Here is a 19,656-nt window from a genome sequence, read left to right as displayed (position 1 = left end):
CTATCTTAAATGGCATCCTGCCTGTGAGGAGGCAGTGTGGTTAATCTTTGACAAAAGAGCATTCACATGTCAACAAAACAAATGCCTAATGGAAGGCCCTACCGCAAAAGAATAAAGTAGGCCATTCAAGCTGCCAATAAAAAAGAAATTTAGAAAAGATTGAAAGTTTGATTCTAGCATCATCATTTCCACTGAGACTGAAGTCCAACCCAACATCCAGTACTCCCCCAGCAGCCTTAAACTGAAGCTATACCAGGCCCAAAGAGTCGACATGAAGAGTCTCGTACAATGAAGTGTTTTCAACTCAGAGGAGGGGAGAAGGAAAATCAAAACACTGTCTCTTATGATGACATGTGATCTTTAAGTAAAACATGTATTCAAAATATTGTGGGAGGGACGCCTGGGTGGCTCAGCGGTTGAGTGTCTGCCTTCATCTTGAGTCGTGATCCTGTGTTCCCGGGATCAAGTTCCACATTGGACTCCTGCATGGAGCCTGCTTCTCCTTCTGCCTGTCTCTGCCGCTCTCTCTCTCTTTTTCTCTCTCTGTCTCAATCTGTGTCTCTCATGAATAAATAAACAAATCTTTAAAAAAAATTATTGTGGGAAAGATTACTGAAGGAAGAAAAATACTTCTTTATCTTCCAGTCTGTTTTTCCTATATTTGCCACCAGAATCCTTTCTTTTCCATACAAAGGGAGTACTTTTGAGTAGTCCCAGATTTTACCACACCAGAAACTGAGTTGGCTATTTCAACAGAATTCATGTCTCTGCCCTATGTATGTAAGCAGATTAATCCTTAGATCAAATATTATCAAATGTATTCTAATCCATTTCTTCTCTTGCTTATATAAGTTATAAAATAGGCTTGTTTTTTCAAATCCAACCTATATTACGTTCCCTCCAAATGCACATATTCTCACCAAATGTAATAGCCTAATAGCCCGTAAAACAAATGAACAAAAACCAATGTTTAGAACTAAAAACAGAACCAAAGTGTGTAGATTTTCTCAACCTTTCCCAGAGTGGCCTTGTATTGTCATAATCTATACTGCTAATCTCTTAAAATAGTCTATCCTCCTGGTCTCAAATAGGGATAATTTTATGCCCCCATCCAGGGGACATCTAGCAATGCCAAGAGAAATTTTTGAGTGTCACAATCAAGAGGCATGCTCCTGGCATCTAGTAAAGAGCAGGATGCTGCCAAACATCCTACAGTGCACAAGATAGCTCTTCATGAAAGAAGATTACAATAGTGCCAAGGTTAATAAATATTCTTAATCTATATTTCTGATCTATCTATACTTCCTGGTTTATAATTTATAACACTGTACAATAGTTTCCTTTGTTATTTGTGCTTTATAGAAATGCTTCATATGGAAACCTGAAAAGAAATCTGTCAGCAATTTGTTTCTGGATTATACTCTACTTGCTAACACTTTCACAAAGTAAGGGACAGTCAGTATTTTTACTCCATGTCATTTTTTTCTTGGTTTTATCACAGGGAAAAAAAAAAAAAAAAAAAAAGCATTGGCATGCATTCTAAAGTAGAAGGCATTTTGACAATTCTTATGTTAAGTTTAATATAGTAAAAGGCCCACAGTTCCAAGTTTGAAATAAGTGGTATTCTTCTGCTTATGGCTAAAGCAATCCTTTAAGTACTATGAGATGCCACCTTCACTTTTATTCCATGCATGTGCCATTCATCTCTAAGAGTGTTAAGCCCAAAGCTTTTACCTTTGTACACAATCCTCAAAATAACTCTATGTTCTGGTTAAGTCTTTAATTAGATTGCAAACTCCTTGAAGGCAAGGATATTTTCCTTATTTTTTATGTCTGCTCAAAAAAAATTTAAAAAGAAGGAAAGAAAGAAAGAAAGAAAGAAAGAAAGAAAGAAAGAAAGAAAGAAAGAAAGAAAGAAGAAAGAAAGAAAGAAGAAAGAAAGAAAGAAAGAAAGAAAGAAAGAAAGAAAGAAAGAAAGAAAGAAAGAAAGAAAAGAAAGAAAGACAGGCAGTGGCCTAAAAAACAAATATGTTACATGAGGTCAAAAAAATTCAAATATACTTTGATGTTGGATCAATTGTAATAAAGAGATCCCAGAAACTTTCAGAGAAGCCTCAATGATCTAATGCACAACTCAGTTGCATATATTTCTGAGCAGCCTGGGTGGCTCAGCGGTTTAGTGCCGCCTTTGGCCCAGGGCCTGAAGAGACCCAGGATAGAGTCCCGTGTCGGGCTCCCTGCATGGAGCCTGCTTCTCCCTCTGTCTGTGTTTCGGCCTCTCTCTCACTCTCTCTGTGTCTCTCATGAATAAATAAATAAAATCTTTAAAAAAAATCTCTAAAAATTGGAAGTGGTAGAAAAAAAAGTGGGAGGAGGATTATTTCGAATCTCCTTTGATGACATTTAGAAGTATCCTTGGGTAGTCAAAACAAAATTTAAAAATTGCATGGAAATAATCTGCAGTGGAGTTCAAAGTCAACTAGGCTGATGATTTAGGTATGTCATCAAAATATCTTTCAACTGACAAAAGAGTTATTTCATCTTAATGTACAACTCAGTGGTTCTTGAAATCTGCTGTGTTCTCTTTTGTCTGTAGGCCTTTGTACATTGTATTCTGCTACCTCCAACACACACACACAAACACACACACCCCTTCCAATTCCCAAATACTCTTAAACTAATTTATTTCTATTCGGTCTACAGGCCTCCATTTAGATATCACTTCTATTTTTTTATTCCCAAATATATGTTAGATATTTTTCTAACATATTATATTTCCTTTTTTTTTAGCACTTACAATATTATCACTACTTACCTACTATATAGTAGTTCCCCACTATTTGTTCACATTTCCTATTAAATAAAATCTACAGGATAACAAGATCCAAATCTATTTCAAGTACATTGAAGTATCTTCAGAGCCTAGGACCATGCCTAGTATCTCCTTACTAATAAATGTTAAGATAATGAGTAGATGAATGAAATAAAATACATAAACAGTTACTTTCTATGTATCCACTCCTACGCAGAGCACATATATAACTTGACTCAGACCAGACAGTTATATATTCAAAACAGACAATAAATCAAGGTTGAAGTGATTTGGTCATCTACACCTTTAGAGAGGAAGCCAGAAAGCACTGGGTGCTGGTACAAATAGAAGGGGAAAAAAAAAAAAAAAAAAACCCTGAAACCATGGACTTCAATAAGTTTATATCCCACTATTCGCCAGCTATTTTCTGCTTTCTTCTTTAAGAAACATTGTATTCTGGTCATTGTATGCCTACTATGGAAATACCCACCCCGCCAAGCAAAAACAAACAAACAAACAAACAAACAAACAAACAAACAAAAAAAACAGGAACACTAAAGTATCTTAAAAACCTTTCTATGTAGATCAGATAGCATGGTAACAACTATTAAACAGCTGATAATTTGTAAGGATTACAGTGTAAAGCATGTCCTCGTCTGGATTAGATCCCAATGCTTCCCTGCCCCAAGTTACAAGTGGTATTATTTATTCCATTATACTTTTCCTTCCCCCAAACAGTCATTTGTTTTAGGTCAAAATTGGTCAGGAGAAAGAGCAGTTTTTATAGCCACACACCTACCCCCTATCATAACCAATGTCCTACCTTTAAGGACAGAAACACAGAGTTATGAACAACAGTTCTGCTATCTAATGTGGTGCTTGCATTTAACTGATCACCAACTCTAGTGGTGAGACGCAGACCATTGTCAGATACCTAGTATTTTTCAAGACATTGTCCAGACTAGTTTCCCTGTTGCCTTATCGGAGGGTTTTATCGGGCCTCTGCATGATAAGGGTTGCTATTATTTGCCAAGTTGGAATTTTTGTAAAATTCCTTAATTTTCTGTTGTTAATCCATCAAACATAAACACACAAAAACTTATCTTATTCTACAAGAAGAAATGATTGTTGGCAAACCAGGAGATAAAAGGGTTGGGAGCAACAAGTTGTCTTTAGTTTCCTCAACTCTGTCCAAACCAGGCTACTTTGTGTGTTTGACACCAGAGGACAGAACAATCTATGCACAGTACTCCCCACGGCTTTTTTTTTTTTTTTTTTTTTTTTTTCCTCAGCATGTTCAGATCAAGACTTACTGGGAAGAAGGAATTTACTTTCCTTATATTGTTTTTTCTTGTTGTTAGGATAGACATCATAAAATACATTCTGTTAATGACACAGAGGCATAATTCTAAACAATTTAGAAAAAAACAAAGTGAAATATTATAAAGGAGAATAACTGTATTTCTAAAAGTAACCTTAAAAACATATAGAGCACCCCGTCATTGTTATTTCAGTTCAAAATATACTGCTAAATAGCACTATAATTTAGAAATTCCAATATTTAAAAATAGTATTTTTCACTTGCAAACTCATTTTTTCAGATGCCAAAAAAAGCTCAAATATAATTCAGGATCTTTAAAAAAATGTAATACTAAACAAAAAAGGGAGGGTGGGAATATGATAAAAATATATTTTACTTCATGAGGAATTTTAGAAATCAAGCAGAAAAAAAATTTGCTTAACCTGCTAACTTCTTACAAACTTTTTAGGTCTTTTAAAGAATCTTTCTTTACATGGTTTATGAATATAGTAGTCTGCAAGAGGGCTATTCCGTGATGTCTTTACTAAAATGGACAATGAGCAATGAATTGCTAGGTTGCATAGATTCAGAGTCCTGAGTCCTTCAATCCACTTCAGTAGAACACTCCTCTCTGATTTCCTTCAGCGCCTTTTCTCCAAACCAGCACTTCCAGCCCATATGTTTATTCTCCAATCCTCTGGGAAGTCACCTTTCATCAAAAGAAGTGTGCTAATCTTCCACAGTACCACTGCCATTGGCACCTCTTGCCCCCTTTACACTGCTTCTATCTGAGTATTCAGGAAAAAGCTTTTAGGACTTACAACAATACAAAAAGGAAAAAAAAAAAAAATCCTTAACTGCTTTGGCAAATGAAAGAGCTAGCTTCGTCTCAAAACTCAATTGCATAGACTTCAGAAATCATAAAATTCATGAACCCACAAAAGACATCCTCTAATTTATTTCTAAGAAACAAACTGCAAACTTGTTGCCTATTTTTCCCTGTAAGTATTAAAAGACTAATTTTTTAAAAAAACAATTTATTTCTGCTTTTCAACATTAATGGACAGCAACCATCTCCCAAATATTGTAAAGATATAATACCCAGTGTTGTTTTTTCAATACACGGGTATGTAACCAGATAATATATAATCAATACATAACCAAATCATACCTATAACTAAATATATAACCATAGAATAAGCAAATCGCATGAAGCAAGAGAAGTTTGGGGAAGTGATAAACATGGATAATCCATTCCATTTTCATTAATTTAAAAAGTTATGAATAAGTTCCAAATAAGGAGTATAGTACCCTGTATTAATGGCTGATTTCTCAGTTTACTTATTTTAGCTAAAGTTCCATTCAAAAAAATAAATAAATAAAGTTCCATTCAGCACAAATTTGAAGGAAACCACCTAGATTTCTGGGTGTCTATGGCTAAAAGACTTCCTTAATGACCTATCTACCAGATGTTGCTAGCCAGCAGGAGGAGGGATGGACACAGCTGCAGCATTTGCTCCTCCCAGGCAGATAGATGGTCACATTAAAAATTGAAATCCGTTGCTGCCAAACACCTCATGTTGGTACATTCACAGTGTACACTGTTTCTCAACCTTGGCACTATGACATCTTGACCCAGATTATTCTTCATTGTGGGAAGCTAGCTAGTGCTTTGCAGGAGGTTTAGCAATAACTCTGGCCTCAACCAACTGCAGGATGGTAGCAATACTCTCCTTCTTCCTCCTCCACCCCCTACCCTCAGCCTGTGAACCAAAAATGTCTCTGGGCATTACCCTTAGGGGCAAAACTCCCCTGGTTGAGAACCACTGAATTAACCATGATTCAATAATGAAGAGTTATGAAGATAGCCTTTCATTCTTTCCAACTCATTTTTCTGATCTAAACCAGTTTTGAAATACCATATGTTCTTTCCAAGGTAGGATATCACCTCAAAGCTAATATATCCAGGTGGGTTGGTCAGTAAAATTACGGTTTCTCCAAGATCTCATTCTGTGCTTTTGAATCTAAAGTACTAGAAAGAATCCTTGACAAGATGAAGTTATATAATCTCATCCGACAAATGATCTCACTTCAATGCTAACACTAACTTTACTATGAAGCAAAAACAGGCACATTTTCAAATATTGATTCCAACTAATGTCTGATCCTAACAGGCATGATCTTATCAAGGCCCTACTATAATAGAAGGAGTGTCAGAGTTAAACAGAATAGGCTAGGATAAGATTGCAATCTACCTCACAATGATGTGATGGTATCACAGAATGGGGATAGTATTCTAAGTAATTATCATTAATAGATCCTGGCACAGGAAAGAGCAGGCCTCACTAGATCTAAACAAATTTGAGTGAGATTAAAATAAGGTTGTTGAGAATCAAAGTTTAAGGTACTAGGTGTTTTCGAAGTCATTTTTCAAAGTTTAAAATACTAGATTCTAAGTGAACAGGGAAGTGTAGAATGATCTAAGTACCATGAACATTCAAATATTCAGGGGGGGGAAATGCCACTTTATTATTGATGCAGGTGCATTTATTTGTCTCTCTGCCTACCACATCCATTCTAGTTATTTCTATGTTTGGGTCTAATTAGAGTATTAGTAAACAGGTTAGTTCTAGCTACTGAACAAGGTTAAATGCATTTGCTATTTGCAGTCTACCAGACATCAATCTAATAAATTAATCTCCATCACAAGAAACAGAAAAGGTTTGTTTATATTCCTTAAGTCAGTGGCCCAGGTTTAGTATATGCTTCTGAAACCATGTAAGGCATCTTAATGCAGAAAAGGTTCAAAAGTAGCTTTTCCAACTTCTAAATATAAGATCCTTGTACTGTGCTGATTCATTCATTCTTCAGCCTCTGTGTCCCAGTACACAAAAAGTCATGATTATCACTTCAAAGAAGTAGTAAGTACATGCAATCTAAGAAGGATTCAGGATCCTTTCTATTTTAACTAATTAATGACAACTTAATAGACATAATGGCATCTAGTAGAAGATTTTTATCTTTTGGAAGGTCTGTTGTATAAACCCATTACTACTTGCTGAGATTTCTTTTTCTTGCTAAGATTTTTATGCTTATTATATTGAGCTAAATATATGTTTGCATGAAAAAATACTAGTGATCATTAGTCCAAATAATTAAGAGAACACAAATGATTTTGCTAGAAACTTACTTTTAAACTCTAAAGAGGTCCCTACTCCTCCCTGTATAAAACAGAGATAACGAGTCCTTTTCTTAGTACCATGACACAACATTTAAAGTTAAGCAAACAATATAAGAGTATTAATTAGTTAATGTGATCAAAAGAATGTTCCAGTGATTTTTTTTCATATATATTGAAAGCACAGTTATGATTATTACTAGCCCGGTTATTTTTCTTATTCACACTCTGTCCAGACTTTTCTGGGAGGGGAAGAGCCAAACTATATCTTACTTTGTGTTTCTTTTCTCAAATGGGTGATTAATTACAGGTGCTGAAATCTTTTGGATAATCACCCAGGATGAATGCATCGCTTAAATCAGCAGGACATAGAGAGCTCTAAATGCTACTAGTTGTTAACATAGTAAAGCAAAACAGAACATTCTCCACTTTGTATCTTGTCTAAAAATAATGCAGTCATTGACCTTAACCTTATCAAACTGGTCCCATCATCAAGGTCAAATACAATAGTAAATAACTTCAATTGGACATGAGCATACCGTAAGTATTTATTATACAACTATATCTGTACTCACATTTTTCTATATAAAATGTGCTTACAAAAATTATTTTTTTTCAGTAAATAAATTTAATTTTGAAATGGACTAGTGAGATTTGGCAAAGACTTAGATACAAAGGATATCTATCCCTTTTAGTCATCTTCTAAGAGCCTCTATTTCTACCCCAATGCCATAATACATGATATACATGGACAGACCCCATATTAGGTATCTAAAGAGACCAAAAAGAGTAGTTGTCATCAGCATATACCTTCATATGATTGAAGATACTCTCTCCTTTACTTTGACCAAAGAAAAGAGGACATAGGGGAGACAATTCAGAAAATTTCTAGATCCTAATTTTTGGGGATGGTTAATGGATGAATACTGAGGCTCTCTAGAGCCAGAGAACCATTGTACATTATGTAACACCAGGTGAAGAGACAGCAAAAAGCACAGGTGTAGTGCTAGTTTTACAGACTTGGAACACTTCACAAGAGTGAGCCATTGGCATGGTGCACAGAATGGCAGGAATGTTAAGCAGGCACAGCTATATTTGAATCTCACTTAGCAACTACCACGATGCATCCTGCTAATTCTCTTTCCAGTTTCCATTTTGCAAGAACGGATTAAACAAAGAAAGGAAACTACTATCTGGGAAAAAAATCATCAGTTTGTTGAAAAACATATGGAAATACTGGTTTTTGTTCCTTCACGCACTAAGGGGATTTATGCGAAGAGAAAGCAAATGACACACAGTGAAACTAGGGGCTGACTCTGTTGCCAACAGGCTCATCACTATTTTTCATCTTTGTAACATATACCCACAATATGCTCTCTTTCTTCAGCCTGCTAATCAGGGCAGTGGTACCTGATAGTGGATGATTGACTAAAGAAATCAAGATTGAGCTTATTCCCTGGGGCACACAGTACCCTAGATCAAAGAGTGCACATGTGGCATCCTGAAAATGCAATCCCACTGCTCTCACCTCTCAACTCCCTGACACAGGAACCAAAGACAAAACAGTGGTTCTGTCTCTCTTTAAAGAGGGAGCAAAGAATTAGAGGGAAAATTTGGAGATCTGGACTGACTCAATTAAACAATTCTTTTTAAAAAGCTTAAGGCTAGTTTTTACTTTCTAACCCAATTTTCCATATTCTAATCTCAATGATAAATTAAGAACAGCCATGTTGGATGCTAAATGCTTAAAACCAAGATGATCTCTTTGTACAAGAATGGATAGAATTTCATCTGGAAACTGCTGTATTAAAAACGCAGTGCAGTTTATTTCAAGAAATTGATGGAAATATTAGTGTTGTTTTTTTTTTAAAGATTTTATTTGAGAGAGTGAGGAAGAGAGAGAGAGAGAGAGAGAGCATGCACATGATCAGGGATGGAGGGAGAGAGAAAAGCAGATTCCCCTGCTGAGCAGGAAGCTTGACATGGGCTCAAACCTAAGACTGTGGGATCATGATCTGAGCTGAAGGCAGATGCTTTAAACTGAGCCACCCAGGCACCCCAGAAGTGCTGGCATTAAAACATCTTTTTTTTTTTTTTAATCTGCAGCACCTTTAATTACAGTGTCACTTAAAAAACCACTTCTTTTCTTTAGCTATTTCACGAGTCATTATATTTCATTGGTTAATAGAAAATATCCTAAAGGAGGTTCACCTACCATTTCATAAATAAGAGCACACAGAATAATAACAAACTTCATCCTGATTTAGGATCAGATTTTTAATGGCATAAAAAGCATTATAAATATCAATGGAAACTATAAAACTGTAATTAATGCCTGTGGAGTTATGACGTTACCTCTTTTTTATCAGTTTTCTCGTATATATCAATTGCATTCAATATACAGCATTCTTAAAGCATTATAAAGAAACTCAAGCTCCAACATAAGCAACTGTAGTGAGCATTCAGTCATCTCACAATGGACTCTGCTTTATTTCTACATACACCAATGATAAAAGCACTTTTCTGTTTCCAATAAAGTATTAATATCCATGTCTATCTGAAGTGCGGATAGAATCTAATACTTTTACCATGTTAGGTTCACTAGTTAAAAAAAATTAATTCTATTATTTCACAATTGGTCAACGTGGATCATGTGGATTTTGAGAGGAGTCACATCTGCAAAATGGGAGCAAATTGCTGAGAAACTTTTAAGTGCTATATACATTATGCATATTTTGTATTAGTTGATGGTAAAAAACCAGCTCACATTACAGTCTATTTCAGGAGCAAGCAGGGTAAAACAATACAGTAAAATATAGGAAGTAAAAGTTAGTTTGTAGTAACTGATCAACTAAAATGCACTGTACTTGTTGTTTGTATGGATTTCTTTGCAACATTAAGATAACTGCATATGCACTAGTAAAAGATAATTAACTATCAAGAAGATGCTGCTAAAATAGTATGCTCCCCATTCCTTTGGATGCTGTGAAGCCAACTGAAGGGAGATAACTTGCTTCTCTTTTCAAGCCTGTAGTGGCTATGGAGGTATATAAAAAATAATCAAAAGACTGACTACCCTTTTGTCCCTTGCAATATAAGTGGGATATAAGATCTACAGCAAACATTAACAATATCGTATAATAATAACATTACTCCCAAACCACTTTATTTCTTAAGTCTAGAGATAAATACTAAAAAAGATTCTGAAAAAAAAAAAGATTCTGTTCTCATCCCAATTTAATTGTTTAAATCTCTTATAATCACAAAGTATTATTATACTATTCCAATGAAGGTTATAGACAGTTCTCAATAATTCAGGCTTGTGGAGAATAGAGAATAAGGAGAAAAGAAAACTAACAGAAGATCAAATAATATGAGAGAATTTTTAGTTTTATTGCTTGCATAATTTTTTCATTTCTCACATTTTGTTTTCTTACCATTTTTGCCACTAACCCAATTGGGTCTTACTATAATGCTCTAGTTGGTCAAGAATTATAAACATCTTTTTCATCCTGCAGACTAACACACCTAAATGCTCTACATTTGTTCCAAGTTACCTATTACTTAAAATATGCTTATGGTAATTTGGCAATTGTGTGTTTTGCCCTAAGATAAAATATTAAAATTAAGAGCAATAATGAAATTACAGAAACATTATCAATATTTATAATGTTGCCTAATCTATGACAAGAAAAATATTGAGTAATTTTGTATAACTCATTCAACAACAAAGGGGTACATTACTTCATGAGATTGTTTAACTTAGGAAAATTAAGAGTATAAACAATAAAATTAAAATATTAATCTTATTTATTGGCTTAAAAATCAACCATTTATTGTGTGTGACTCTGTATATGTGTGTATATGTGCCTGTGTGCTGATAAATATGGCTTTTTGTGTATTATGTTTGTTTGAAGCAATACATAACAGCTATGGATAGAATCCAGTTAATTTAAATACTCATCCAAGAAGTAACTCTGTTTGAGAAGAATTCAGATTTTGTGTTCCTGCTCCTTAGCAGAGTTCCTGCCTTATATACCTGCAATTTTGAGTCAAGTGTTCCTTCAAGATGTCTAGTACAATGTATCTAACAGAGAAATAGATGTTAGTCATTCAATTGCTTACAGATAACAGCAGGGGGAGACCATGGAAATAGGCACAAAATAATATCTACTACCTTCTCATTTGTCGATAAGAAAGATCAAAAAAAAAAAAAAGATCAAACACACACACACACACACACACACACACAACTTGGAAGGCACACAATTTGGTTAGTGTGACAAATTAAAATGGGTCCAAGTGGTCCATCTCTTCTCTTTCATCTAGTCCCTTACGTAACCAGTGGCCAGAAGTTTAGGTTATGCCCCTTCTAGCAAGCTTATTTAATGATTAACGTCAGATAAACATAAATGACCATATAAAAGAATCTGACTGCTCATCACAAATACAAAGTGTGAGTATTATTATCCAAATAGAGCCATCCTTCCAGAGCTTTTTTAGGAAGAAAAAGTTGTGCTTTGAAATGACACTGGTAAATATGTCACTTTCCTTGTAGTTTATCTTTACATGCAGACATTCTTTTAAACAAAAGTTGAGAGTCTGAGTTAAACTCACCAAAACAAGGAGATTAAAGTTGAAGAGGGAGTCTCCCTCTATCAGGCAGGCTGAGGGGCCACAGTTCACCTCTACGCCACTGAGTTAGTTCCTAACTGAGCACTGTACTATCCATGGTATGTGAGGTCGTTGCCTATCATTCATCCCTCTGACAACCACTTTGTTTTTGACTCTTTATGCCTGTATGCTTATTTAGAACATGCCAGAACAACAGTGGAATGAATGAAAGAATAAACTAGCCTAATCTAGAAGGCCACAGCCTGTTTACAGGATGCCAACTTTTCTGGCCCCATTCACTAACTGCTGTTTTTATTTTATTATTGTGGTATACTATAAAATATTGGTTCTATTTTGCTGGAGCTTCAGCTGTCTTTTAGTTGTTTTTTTTTCATGGGTAAGAATGATTTTATTTTAGCTGTCCTGGGAACTGTATATCAGTTTCTAAAGCTCACTAGAATTCTCTTAGCTATATGATTTTTTTTTGAAACATTTAATGTGGATTTAAAAAAAAAAAATCCACAGCAAAAATAGCACATTTATCCCCTTTACAAAAATCCCAATAAATAACAAAGGTACATTAGGCTTCAAAACAGCTTAACAGAACCATATGTGGATCCAAAGGCCTGCCAAAATGGAATCAGCATTATAAAAGATAGTTTCATATTTCATCTAGCTATAAAATAGGAACTTACAGTATATAAAATGCATTGGCTACTTGCACAGAGCTCGTGATGACAATGGCATGGAAACTCATTGTCAGCAGATTAAAAGTGACCTCCATACATAGTCTGGGAGGTTTCTTGAGGTTTTTTTTTTTCTTTCTTTTGTTCTTTTTTTAAATTTTTTGTCTTTTTGACCTGGATTGACTAATCACAGATTATGGAGCAAGTAACTTAAAACAGCATCTTGAACCTCAACCCCTCTGACAGTCAGAATTTCACCATCACAGTATTTCCTTAGAAAATCTTGAAGAAGCAGCAGAAGGTCTGGCACTGAACCCTTAGGATCCCATTAAGGGCCTCTGCTGTATTCCACAGCTCGTCTAGTCCAAAACGGCATACTCTACTCCCACAGATGCTCTCCAAAGCCATTTGGAATCCTCTTTTCCTTATCAGGCTGATACAGACCTGCATCATCCTCGGAGCCTTCTGACAGGGGCTACAACAATTGGGGGAGGGGGGTGATACAACTGTTCATTGTTTCCTTTCACAAAACCCTGCCACAGGGCGCAGATTAACACCAAAAAATAGATGGCTGCAACCGAAGAGAAACATTTTTCAGAGTGCCTCCACCTGATTAATGAAGCAATGGAGCCGACCACTGCTTGACTCCCATCATGCACCCCCGCCCCCGCCTCCTCCTGGAGTATCTGTGAAATGGGGAACACTTCGGCCCGTGTCTGCCTCCTTGGAAGAGCTGTCATGCTCAGAAAGTTTTGAAGGAAGGCAACGATTATAAAATGGCCTGTGTTCTTTGCTGACAATATTCAGGTAAAGAAACAGAACTTTTTCACCACGACTGAACTTCCTTAATGAAGGAAAGTGCATGCTATCTTTTTTTTTTTTTCTTTTTTTTTTTCCTGTAGATACTTCATTCAACACGTACTTGGAACCTGACGCTTCTCTCAGATGCGCCTGCGCACAACACTGGACACCTCCCACGGACTAATAGGCTACACATGCCTGAGTAGCAGTGACTCTAGGATGCAAGGTGGTAACGCCATATTCGAGATTGGTATCAGAACCTGATGGACTCCTGCTGCTCCTGTCCTCAGGATAATGCTCACACACAGGGTAATGAGAAACAAATGGTATTTGTTTGACTTCTTAATAAAATCCAAAACTTAAGGCATGTGCCATGCCTTTGCTCTTCCGAACTCTGTTCCCATTTCTTCATATTTCACGTTGTGTCACTACCTGTGTTATGAATGCCTTATTCACTCCACTCTATCCTGAACTCTAAGATGCCATAAATAATGAAAGAATTGAGTTAACATTTTAAAATACAAACCTAACTCAAAAGTGAATCAGACAGGGTAAATTACTTTTCCAATTGTCTGAAATCCCCAATCACACACCTGAGAAATGCCTTCTGCAGAATAACTCCTTACAAAAAGAAAACACACAAAGAAGCCAGGATAATTCAAAATGCAGTTTGACCACTTAACCTTTCTTTCTCTTCCTCAAAATATATATGTTTTTGCTCTGCTTCTGTGGTGATCATACTTAGATGATAAATACTCTAAGTACATACCTTGTACTTCTCTAGACTATGAGTTCTCAGAATACTAGAGCTGGCTAGTTGATAAGTATGTGTGTCTGTGTGTGTATAAATACATGTGTGCACACGTGTATGAAGATGCATATGTACAATGACAGCCAAACTGCTTTTCAAATATGTTCAGAGAAGGGACAGAAGAGAAAAGGCTAGATGAACTGCTAGGGGCAGGGGCTGGGGGGTGTTTCAAGGAATGGGTAATCTATTTTCTATTCATGGGCATAATAAAAAGTAATCTAGGTCTATTTTTTCAAAGTGACTAAATGCATATAATTTTATATAATTTTACAACAACTCTATGATGTTGAGCTGGTATAATAACATCCATTTTACAAATGAGGAAACTGAGAGCATTTGTGATTACCCAAGATAGCACATCCACTTTGGCTAATAACAGTTGGGAGTAGAATCAGGCTTCTCTGACCACATCATGGGCTCTTCCATACTTTTCCAGTTCTGATCTTTACAATGTGCTAGTGTATGTTTCTCAAAAATTACTAAAGGAGAAGGAACACTCAGCAATCAGCCTGCTTCTGGTTCCTAATTTCCAGAGTTAGATTTTGTACAACTCACATTTCATATATTTTAATTCACCTTTCTCTATCCTCACAAGTTCTAAATAAATTAATCAAGAAGATACTAATCACCTTCCATGTGGAAAACCTAATTTAGTTTCAAAAGTAAGAATAAAATAGATCTCATTTTCACAGCTGTCTTTTTACTTATCACTTCATCTTTGATTTTGGTGATGATGCTTTATAATGTCTGATTTAATTTTTTTCTATTCATATTAACTTGACTTTCTTTTGTGATTTCTCCCATTGCTCTTATTGTTTGAAAGTTCTCCTGTATCCAGAGGTCAGGTAACTATTTATGCAAGTTACCTTTAGAGGTAAACAGACTTGGTGACCGGCTGGGCTCCAAATCAACTGGCCTTTGGTTTTAATCTCTTCCATTCAGTGTGGGCCAGACTATACTGAATTCTAATAAGTAGAATTCCACAAAAGTAATGGAATTCCACTTCCATGATTAGGCTACAAAACGATTGTGGCTTTCATCTTAGGCTCCTTCTCTTCCTCTCTCATTCATTTGCTCAAAGAGAAGCCAGCTGCCATGACGTGAGTTGCTCTATGGAGAGGCCCAGAGGCAAAGAACTGAGTCAATAGATATGTTAGTTAGCTTGCAAGCAGATCTTCCTACAGTTGAGAGATGACACCACAGCCCTGACTATCGCTGTGATTGCAGCCTTGTAAGAGACACTATACCCAAGTCTTCTAGATAGCTGTGCTCACATTTCTCATCTCAGAAACTAAGAATAGAGAGTATGAGGAAAAACCACAAAGCTTACACACAGCCCTGTGCTTGACTCTGAGTGCTGAACCTTTATAACAGGAAGAGATATAACCCATACCTGGCATAAAATTATTAGAATCAAGAAGCCATGGTTTTGCCAAACTAAGCCAAAGGATTTTATGAGGAAGTGATGGAAGATCAAACGAAAAATATTTATTTTAAATCCTATATGCAAATTAACAAAGAAAAGACATGTTAATTTCAAAAGAGAGGGTCTCAAATAATTTCAGAAGTTTCTAAAAGCACTTAAACATTCTTTTTCTCTTATTAAAAATGCGTACAAAATTTCTTGGCTGTGGATCATCATACAATATCAATAGAGAGCCTTATAAGAGTGGCTTAGACAAGGTCATACTCACAGACTTTCCTTTACCAGGAAAACCTCATATGATGCTAAAGGTTGTCAATGCCAATTGAGAGCTACTGTTAAATTATATATTATTAATGGTGTCCTGGAAACACCTACTCATAGTTTAAAAGCAGAATCTAATATTTTATAACATATTCAAGAGTTATCCCTAAGTCATATTGATTTTTAAGGCTAAACAGAAGAAATAAAAAATAGCCCATTCTTTCAGTTACCATTTCAGTTACTGAATGTGTTAATTATCATGCCTAGCTGAGATCACTGCTAAATTCTCATAACATTGGAGCAATATTTATTATAATCATGCAAATAATGGGTAAGTACACAATGCCAACCCAACTGTTTTTAAAAAACTTGTGGAATGTCAACTCTTCAAAAAAAATGGGGGGGGGGGGAAGACTTTAAAAGTCATGCCAGATAAATCAGCAAATAACAAAATAAAAAAATTTTTTTTTTAATTTTTATTTATTTATGATAGTCACACAGAGAGAGAGAGAAGCAGAGACATAGGGAGAGGGAGAATCAGGCTCCATGCACCGGGAGCCCATCGTGGGATTCGATCCCGGGTCTCCAGGATCACGCCCCGGGCCAAAGGCAGGCGCTAAACCGCTGTGCCACCCAGGGATCCCAACAAAAGAAAATTTTGATTAACTTTTCAAACTGCTCCTCACAGTGCTTTCTCATCCTGACTTCTCCTCCAGCCAAGATGTTTTCCAAGTTTTATATTCTATAATTTGTGTTATGAAAACAATAGAGTTTACAAAACACTCTCTCACCACTCAAGAATTTGATAGACTCCCTTTGGGGAGCAGAGACTCTATCTCCATCACCTGAGGGACCATAAAGTGTGAAAAAGGTCTAGAACAGGAACAACTCTGCAAAGAGTGTCTGGAGCTATGAACCAATAGCCAGATTTTGTCTTCAATGCCTATGCTTAGTGCTACTCAACAGTTTCTTCAAAATTACACACATATTCTTAGTAGAACCACTTTGATAATATGAGGATATGAATAGCTACTCCTTCCAGACATTGACTAAATTAACAGCATAACATAGAGTCATTTTAATAATTCCTTGAAAAGATAATTTTCAATATAAGTTCTCCTTAAGTTCTAGAGAAAGGGAACAATGAATAATCTTACGTGAAGAAAAAGATACCTTTTGCTTGTTTAAATTTGCCTAAGTATAGGTAAATAGGTTTAGCCATGTATGATAATTCAAAGGTAAAAATGTGTTTAAATTTCAGACATAGGTAACTAAGGTACACATAAATTGCCTACATATGACAAGTAATTGTCTTTGTGTTCCCACCTTTCAAATACAAGTCCAAACACAGAGAACCTGGAAAGACTTCACAATCAGAAGAAACAATAAATCAAAGAGAGATTGAGATTAGCAGAGAGACCAAGACACAAGACACAAAAGGTGTGTCTTGGAGGCAGGTACAAATTATTAGGAAAGGCACAATTTGTATCTTTATTTCAACATCATTTTCTCATATTACAATATAATTCCATCCACTGCCAACATCACCGCTATGCCTACATTGTAATACAATCAATCCCTTCAGATCCATATGCAACTGACTTGCCTGGTTTGCCTCTACAGATCTGAATTGTGAAATAATTCCTTGGTGTTTGGTTTCTTCCTTTCTGAAACATTCTGTAGGATGCCTTTACCAATGTGGAATTCCATACCAACCACTCTCCTCTCCCACAAATAAACAAATAAACAAACAAACAAGAAACCTACTCTAATTCTAAAAACCAGATCAATGTGTCACTTTCCAAGACTCTGTGGCATTAAATGTTTTGTCTCGTGTCTTCTTCAAGCAGCTTCCACTCAGTTTCCATTAATTCTCCACAAAGCAGATACAGTATAAGAGAAGCCAGGATCTTGGCCTCCCTAAGGGACAAATCTACAACCTCCATCAATAATGAATTTCACCAACGCTTCCCAAGAGGGAGAGGGTACAATTAAAAAGGTTATAAGTCCTTGCACTACTAGAACCTAAGGGCATCCGTGAATGAAACTGGCTTCAGCCCAATTAGAGGAATCAGTACATTTGTCTTCTCTTGGAACAACCCTGCTCTTACGGTTCCCATCAATTCAGTATAAATCTGACTGATCTTATCCAAGAAGTTAATAGAAAATTGCTCACAGTGGGCGACTGCCACCTCAGTTTCCAAGCAGAGACAGATGGAATTTCCCAGATGGTTTGTCACTGGAAAGAGAGATGCTGGATGAGACTTCACAGAAAGCATGGTTGAGCAGAACACCTTCTTGGCCTTCACCCAGGTCATAGTGAGGGATCTAAAGCAGATTCTGCTGTAAACAAATCATAATTGCCTCAAAGGGCTCAACACCTCATCCTCCCTCACCGCTTCACGGGTTACAAATCTAATACTGAAATTAGTCAATGTCAAGAAACCATCATGGGCATATCTCCTTAGTGGGTAAGCACTGAGGAAATACAGTTATCCTGCCCAACTGAATCTTACACTCAACTGAGATGAAGAATAAACATAAATACATAAACAAACAAAAAACAGACACAAGAGGATATTAATTATGATAATCGTATTGCTAAGTTGGGCGGATCAAGTAAAGTTTCCGAGGAAACAAAAGAAACCGGTATGAAGACATGGAGATAACATAAGGATCTTGAATAAAGAGATACACATTATTCATTGATACTAGAGATAAGAGAAAGGGAAGAACCGATTTCCTAATTCTTTATAGGTTATTCAATGGGCCTGTGCTCTAAGCTAGACATTGTTCGAGGGAGAAAGGATGCAAAAAGACATATAGTCCTCAGGAGAGCCACATAAAGAGATGCAATTCTGTGATAAATACTCTCATCCTAGTAAATCTAGAGCATCCGGGGAATATTGAGGAGACCATTTCTATTCCAGACTTTAAGAAAGGTCTACTTGAGCTGAGTTTTTATGTAAGAATTGGAGTCGGTGTGCTAATAAATAGAGGGTGTGGGGGGAGCACAGAGCTTCCTAGGATGATGAGATAGCAAGACAGCATGGCCAGATGCACAGAGATGTGAGAAGAAAGTACATTCAGAGCACTACAGGTGGTTGATGTTGACTGGAATTCCACACTGAGAGTGGAAAAGGGGAAAGAGCAAAGGAGGTGAGTATCACGAAGACCCTTTTTGGCTTTGCCAAGGAGTCTGGGTTCTCCCTTGCCCTGTAGGATGATTTTAACCACGCAAAGTGACACTATTTTTGTTGTTGGGACATAGTATAACTAGGGAAAAGGAAAAGGAGACAAGAAGGAAGGCAGAAAGAAGAGGAGGAGAATATTGTGATAACGAGGGAAGAAAAGATGGAGGTTTTGACTAAAGCAGCAGTAGCAGGGACAGAAAGAAGAGAACAGACATGAAGGAAGCAGGAGTTATGGTACCTGGGTTTCTGGAAGTGAAAACGAGAATCCTGGAAGATGTAGAGAAAAGCAAGTTTAGTAGTTACAGGCAATAAAGAAGAGGGATGTGTGTGCATGCACATATGTGACTATAGGCATAAATGGACATTTGAGAGATGAGAAAAGGAGAGGTAGAAATGGGGACAAAACCCATAATAAGTTACAGGGCGAACTTCTTGCAGACGGACACTTGGGATCAAAGGTGACAAAAAGCTGGACATCAGGGAGAAGAACAGAGAAGCAATCTGTGGAAATGGTACTAAACTCTCCTTGTAACTATCTCTTTGGAGCAAGTCAATGGGAAAGGCTTACCAACA

The 19,656-nt window shown here is 36.4% G+C and overlaps 1 protein-coding gene across 1 annotated transcript in view; it reads right to left on the bottom strand.

Annotated features, from left to right (window-relative positions):
- Positions 1 to 19,656, bottom strand: part of ZFPM2 (zinc finger protein, FOG family member 2) — a 360,422-nt gene that overhangs the window by 201,770 nt on the left and 138,996 nt on the right. The gene's annotated exons all lie outside the window — the stretch shown is intronic.

This window comes from Canis lupus, chromosome 13, assembly GCF_011100685.1.
Source record: "Canis lupus familiaris isolate Mischka breed German Shepherd chromosome 13, alternate assembly UU_Cfam_GSD_1.0, whole genome shotgun sequence".
NCBI lineage: Eukaryota > Metazoa > Chordata > Mammalia > Carnivora > Canidae > Canis > Canis lupus.
This window is presented reverse-complemented; position numbering and strand designations above follow the sequence as displayed.